We start from the raw sequence: 7652 nt of genomic DNA, 5'->3' as shown, positions 1-7652 counted from the left end.
AAAAAAAAAAAAAAAAAAAAAAAGAAAGAAAGAAGAAAGAAAGAAAAACAAATATTTTATCAAATAGATTTTTTAGAAATGAAACAAGATTTTGGAACTTAAAATAAGTAAGAGTGAAGTAATTTCCTGTTTAGATTTTCTTATGATTAATCTTGACAAAAACAATAAAATTTCTTGTTAGTCTGTAGATTAGGAAACATAGAAATAGGAGAATTTTGAGATTGGGAACTAACAACATAATCAACAATACACTTATCATTTTATTTATCTGGTATTTTGTCAGGACACAGCAGAGTTTAAACCATTCCATGTCAAAGTAGAAAGTTTCTCCAATTTAACATAAGCTATCTGTCATATACCTTTGGAAGTGAGAAAAGTGGAATATATAATACTTAGACTCTTTGAAATCTTTACTTTTTTCCAATAGACAAACCAAAAACTTTTTTTGCTTAGCTAAAATTTGGTCAGATTTTGGTGAGTAATGTTTTCCCCAGAGTGAGTCTCAGCATGTGGGTTACAGTAATTCATTAAATTTTGATTTTGTAAGACACATAAAGTATTCCCTATGGCACATTTACTTTCATGATCTGTTTGCCAGCTAGGAATCATTTCAGTTTATAAAGCATAAATACTAGTCAGCCCATAAATAATTAGATGGATGCGTAAATGGGTCTTATATGTTTGGAGCTATTAGGATATCACTCTGAAAGGCAGAATTCTAGACTTAATTTTGGGTAATTGGACAAATCTCCACTAAAAAACTGCTCTGTTCACACAGTATAGTAATGTATTCATTGTGAAAGTGAAACTAACAGAAATATTGACAGTGAAATAACCTTTTGTTATTTTTTGACTTCCAAAATAGCCTTGGGTTTTCTTTTTAATTGGTATAAGAATTGTACATACTTATGAGACATTACATGATATTTCAGTGTATACTTACATTGTACAATGCTTAAATCAGGATAAGCATATCTATATCTTCAAATGTGTGTCATTTTTTGTGGTGCAAACATTTCAAGCATATTCAGCTTCCTATGAAATCTAAAGCTCATTGTTGTGATACTGTAAAAGAGCACAACAGATTTTCTGAATCCTGTCTAACTATAATTTAGCTAACCATTAATCAACCTTTGTCCAAAATTCCCAATTTCCTCTTGGCCCCAGACTGATAGCTACCATTTAATCTCAACTTCCATGAGATCAAAATTTTTAAATTCTACATATATATGAGATCATATGATAGTGGTGTTTCTGTACTTCATTTATTTCAGTTAATTTTTTTCTTTGTAATCACTATATTAAGAAGATATTCATGCATCTTAACAATTGCCTAAATTATGATATCCAGAATAAGCGTGTGAACACAGAACTTTTTTAAACACAAAAGTGAAGGTATTCATCATAATTTGCTATACTATTATCACTAAATTACAGTCACTTTAGAGCACTAATTCAAATGAGTTCAAGTAAGCCAGTAACATACCTATGGAGCACCTTCTTATATTACACATGAAAATTACCTTTACATGTAGTCTTTTTACTTTAATTTCAAAGTTACCCAGTTCTGAAGTCACAACTCAAACACTTATCATGGTCCAAAGGGAAGGGAAAAGCACCTGCTCCACCCCTCCCCATGAGTAGGAATTACTGCTGCAACAATTTTGGAAATCAGTGTGGAGACTCCTTAGAAAAGTTGGACTGGAAATCCCATTTAAAACAGCTATTCCTCTACTGGCAATTTTCCCAGAGGATCTGAAAACATATCATAAAGATCTATGTGTGCCTAAGTTTATAGCAGCACAATTTGTGATAGCCAAGTCTTGGAAACAAACAAGATGCCCATCACCTGAGGAATGGTTGAAAAAGATGTAGTATTTTTACATAATGTAGAATTACTCATTTTTAAAGAATAATAAACTCAAAGCCTTACTATTGAAGTGGATGCTACTTGAAGATAAATTCATAAGTGAAATAAACCAGATAAACATGCGTAAATGTCATATAGTTTCCCTAGTATAAGAACACAAAGAAGATATACAAATAGAAAGCTGTAATACAAGTAAAAGGAAAGTAGGTACTCAAGGACTAACTAATTAAGAGTGGGTTAGGGGAAGAGCTAGGATACATGACTGTTACAAGTCATACAGCTATATGTAGAAGATGGGCAAGGCAATGATCCTGAAAATCTCCAGAAGATTTTTGAATCTAGCAGTTAATTGGAAAGATTCTCACTTGACTAACTATATATGCTGATACCTATGAACTAAAGAATTGCACTGAAGTTGGTAATCTGCAATAGTAGTTTCATTCTTGGAGTGCTGGTCATTCTGGATGGTTAACAACCTAAGTTTTCAGACCAAAATTAGAGAAAAAGGGAGACTGCAAAGAAAGCCAACATTTTGGTCCTAACCTTATAAGGTCAGTTAAGACTCAGGACATATGAGAACTTCTACTGTAACGTCATGTAACTTGGTAGTGTCCCAAATTATCTGATCAAGGGGATTATGGGGCCAAAGAGGAAAGTGATCGATAATGTAGAGTGAGCCTAAGGAGAGTCACATGGAGGGAAAACACTCCTTCAGGCTTTCACAGAGAGCACATTGGCCAAGCAATGGCCATGACTCTTCCACATGGCTGACACTGACAAAAGTTCTAAATGCTGAGGTACAGGATCTCACCATAAATCCTGAGGGGATTTCACTGACCTTATCAGACTCAAAAGCTACAACTCTTGTTGCGTAGGTCCTGCTTTATCTTGGTCTTAACCATCCAGCAGAAAAGTATAAAAACGAAGTGTGAGAAGTAAACTCATGGTGTTATGTTTAACTGTAAAGGACTCAAGTCAATAATTTCAGACATTGACAGTGAAGTGAAAGATCCAAAACTATTATGAACAGCTGGACTCTTAGAATATTTTGCTGAGTTAACAGACCAATAATATTCAAATAACAGAACTTAAAAAAAAAGAATACCAATGAATGTCTTTTTTGTATCTGTGTATTCAAAATGATTAGGATAGATATACAGTTGTATTCTCTTTTTTCCAAAATTTTATTGATAAACAAATAGCAATGCAACAATTTCAAATCAAATTGGTAGGACAGTTTCAATAATTAACACACTGCATACATTCTTCTTAGTGGATAATTGCTGTACAAGATGCAGACTTAAGATCCTATTTTCAAACACCATTAGAACAAATCATTATATTCATTAAGAGACTGTAACTATATATCTATCCTAATAACTCTGAATACACAGATACAAAATGGACATTTATCTGTATACCATTCTTTTGTTAAGTTCCATTATTTGAATATTATAGTTGTGTAAACTCAGAAAAATATTCTAATAGAGTCCAGTAGCCCATAATAGCATTGGGTATTCTGTTTAACTGGCAATGTCAGAAATTATTGACCTGAGTCCCCCACAGCTCAACAAAACAGCATGGCTTTACTTCCTATATTTCGTCTTCATACTTTTCTACTGGATGGTTAAGACCAATGTAAATCAGGACCTATGCAACAAGAGTTATATCTTTTGGGTGTGATAAGGTCAGTGAAATCCCCTCAGGATTTATCCTGAGGTTAGGTACTTTCTACAGGCATGAAACTTCATCTTGCACCCTGAGGTCATCATACCTACAGGACAAAGTCAGAGCTTTTGTATTTGCATTTATTCTTAATTTAACTTTTACAACATTGCTATAATTAAATATTAAAACAAAAACAACAGTGAGTAGTGAGTGTATGATGATTCTAGTCCTTCACACACTCACTACTGCACACCACATGCCAGCAGTAACATTATTCACTGGCCCCACTAAGAGGTCTGACACGGAACACCACCTCTGGGATGATGTTCATCGCCCTCACAGGCTTCTCCAATATAATGGTGCCGTCTTTCCTGATTTGGATCAAAGTCCATCAGTTCTACCTGATCCATTTCATCACATTCTTCTACTTCCTTCCTCTCAGGGAAGAATTTTCCCATAAATAACAGTTTATCAAGAGAGAGAAAGCCACTTTCAGGAAAGTTTGCCTGAAATTCACATTCTTTTGCAGAGCCCATTTCCTTGTGGCACCATTATATAAATTTTCTAAGGTAAATGAGAGCTGAGGCAACACATTTTTACCTTTCCTTTCTCTCTGTGTCCTTCCTCCTCCTCCTCCAAAAAAACATATCAAAGATATTCTTGGGGGAGCCAAAACTGCCACCTGCTCCACCCTCCTTAATTGCCTGTTCCCCTCCTTTGTCATATAATTCCCTTTTCTTGACATCAGGGAAAACTTCATAAGCTTGAGAAATCTGTTTAAACTTTTCACCTTAATTTGGATTCTTTTCAGCATGATACTTCAAAGCCAGTGTCCTATAAGGCTTTTTTTAGTTCTTCTTGGGTAACATTGTGTTTGACCCCCAAAACATCATAATAAGTGGTTTTTTTTCACCATTTTCTACAGGTGGTGAGCAGGCTGGGCAAGAAGGAGCATGTTCCCATGCACAGGTCAAGCAGTCACTGCTCCTCCACCTCTCAGCGAATTCTGAAAAGTTTCCTGTTTCAGTTCATTTGATTTCCACTTCCGTCCATGTTGTTACAAATGACAAGAATTCATAATTTTATGTGGCTGCATTATATCTTATGGATATAAACCAAATTTAATCCATTCATTAATTAATGGATACCTGGGTAGTTTCTATTTATTGGGTGCACAATGCAATGAATGTGGGAGTGGATTTTTCTTAAGGTACAAAGTTTTCTCTGAAATAGAAGAATTTAAATCATTAAAATCTTCTTGATGAGAAGATTATGGGGCCAAAGAGGAAAGTGATCAATGATGTAGAGTGTGCCTAAGGAGAATCACATGGGGATAAGACACTCTCTCAGGCTTTCACAGAGAGCATATTGGCCAAGCAATGGCCGTGACTCATCCACATGGCTGCACTGACAAAGGTTCTACAATCTGAGGTACAGGATCTCAGGATAAATCCTGAGGGCATTTCACTGACCTTCTCAGACCCAAAAGGTACAACTCTTGTTGCATAGGTCCTGCTTTACCTTGGTCTTAACCATCCAGTAGAAAAGTATGAAGACGAAATATAGGAAATAAAGCCATGCTGTTAAGTTGAGCTGTGGGGGACTCAGGTCAATAATTTCTGATATTGCCAGTTAAATATAAGACCCAATGCTATTATAGGCTACTGGACTCTTTTAGAATATTTTGCTGAGTTTACACACCTATAATATTCAACAATGGAACTTAGAAAAAATGGGGTATACCTATGAATGTCCATTATGTATCTGTGTATTCAAAGTGGTTGGGATAGATATATAGTTGCATTCTCTTAATGAATAGAATGATTTGTTCTAATGGTGTTTGTAAATAGGATCACAAGTCCGCATCTTGTACAGCAATTAACCACTAAGAAGAATATATGCAGTGTATTATTTGTTGAAACTGTACTTCCGATTTGATTTGAAACTGTCTCATTGCTATCTGTTTATCAATAAAACTTTGAAAAAAAAATGTTCTTGATGTCTCCTGCTCTGTGACTGGGGTCTGTGGTAGAGCTCACTATAAAGTTAGTTCAATGCCAGCCTGAATCACATAGTAAACTGTCTCCAATTTGTATATATTGTGAATACTGATTTGAAATTATGGCTGCACAAAGCTGTAAAATATATAAAAAATCATTTGACCATACACTTAACATGAATAGATTTAATGACTTGTAAATAGTGTTTCAATAAATTTTTAAAGTCAATTTTTCATATAGCTAGTTTATACCACTCTGGTTGTCCTATTTGAGGTGTCAACGGTACAGTCCTAGTATATTTTGATAATAACTCATTAATATATGACATTTTATCATTAATGGCTTATTATTTGAGCAATGAACTTTACAAACATCAAAAACGCCATTGAGAGAGATAAAAAAAATAGTTACTTTCACTGAGAGGGAAAATCAATGCTTTGTGGATGAATTAAAAACATTATGAGATATAGTCAAAGAGACAACCTTGTAAGATGCTAATTGGAACTTCACATGAGAGAGACAGAATATTGTCAACATCAGGGAAATTTCTCAGGAAACAAATGCAATAACTGAGTACCATTGGGAGGAGTACCAGAACAACAGAAAAACACTGGAAACCCTGAGGAAACATCATCAGTCCAGTGGAAAAAGTTTTAAGAAACTGGGCATGTATGCCTGTAATTCCATCACTCTGGCATCCTGAGGTAGGAGATTGGCAAGTTCAAACCCAGCCTGGGCAAGTGTGTGATTTAACAAGATCCTGTGTCAAAATCAAAATAAAATAAAAAGGACTTGGGACATAGCATAGTGCAAAAGTGCTGGATGCAATCATCAGTACTGATAAAAAATGATTGAAGGATGGTGGTGATGGCTTACTATCTCTAGTATTTTCAAAAGTGCTTATTTGCATAACCATCATCGTAGTGCCTGCCTATGTAAGAATATTGTTACAAAAGGTTAGTGGAGTTTTGCAATGAAACAGTGGTTTCTGCTAGTCAAATAATGATGGCGATAGTGATAGTGATAGTGAAGATGGTGATGCTGAGACCCACTCGGACATACAGATGCAAGCTGCTTAGAGTATCATTGTGATACAAACCAGCTCTTGGTTAATCTTAGAGAAAAGGTTACAGAATGTCTCCATGCAAAGTATCTGGTACATATTAAAATTTTATGTTACATGGTTGAATTCCTAAGGGTTTCTGTTAATTGAATGAAGTTAGGGCAGTTATACTAATAAGACAATTTTTTTAACTGTGTAGTGACTTATGTTCCTAAAAGTGGTGCCTTTCTATGTTGTATGACAATGCTGATTATAGTGTTTCAAGGTAAAAATTCTGAAAAGGCCAGTTTTACCCTGTTATACTCCTTATTTACAGCTGCATAATAACAATATTTACCCATTGCACAAAAACAATCATCTCTAGATACCTGTAAGTCTAGAAGCCTCTAGGTAACTCTTTCTTATGCTATACACTCATATCTTTACATATTGGTTAGTACTTATAAAATAAGCATGAGACTGTAGATCAGAAAGTTGTTTTGTAACAATCTCCCTGTTAAGATTTCTCTGGAGCTAAAAGAGTGCAGGACCATGTGATGGATATTCATCCAATGTAGGGAAGAAATGTCACTCTACAACCTGGATCTCTGCAGTCCGAGAGATTTTCCCAAAATATTTTATAGATTTGCATTTTTAGAGTCAAGCTATTGAAGACTTGAATGAAATAGATAGCTCTCCTACAAAAGCAAAATATTCAATTTCACTGCCCAGCATGTAATATATTTTCTATCTTAAATTATGATGGGAAAGTACGTATACATATCTTCTTAATATAGAAATTTAGCATTCTACATTGAAACCATTTTCCAGCAGAAGAGTTTAGACTTCAGTGGCTATAATTTCAGTATATGTTTTGATTTTGTTAGTTATTTTTTATTTTTAAAAGAGGATACAAAATGGTAAGAAAAAATAAAAAATATTAGAAATGATACAGAACTTCACTAAACAAAATAATAGGAATTCAGTGATGGTTGTTGTGTTACACAATAGTATCTTCAAATTAGTAACTTTGATTACCAGGTATAAACATTCAAAATTGGGGAAAAATTAA

The sequence above is a fragment of the Octodon degus genome, unplaced genomic scaffold, assembly GCF_000260255.1.
Source record: "Octodon degus isolate 3935 unplaced genomic scaffold, OctDeg1.0 scaffold00028, whole genome shotgun sequence".
In the NCBI taxonomy this organism is placed as follows: Eukaryota; Metazoa; Chordata; class Mammalia; order Rodentia; family Octodontidae; genus Octodon; species Octodon degus.
The sequence above is the reverse complement of the archived record's forward strand: the minus strand, read 5'-3'. Positions refer to the sequence as shown.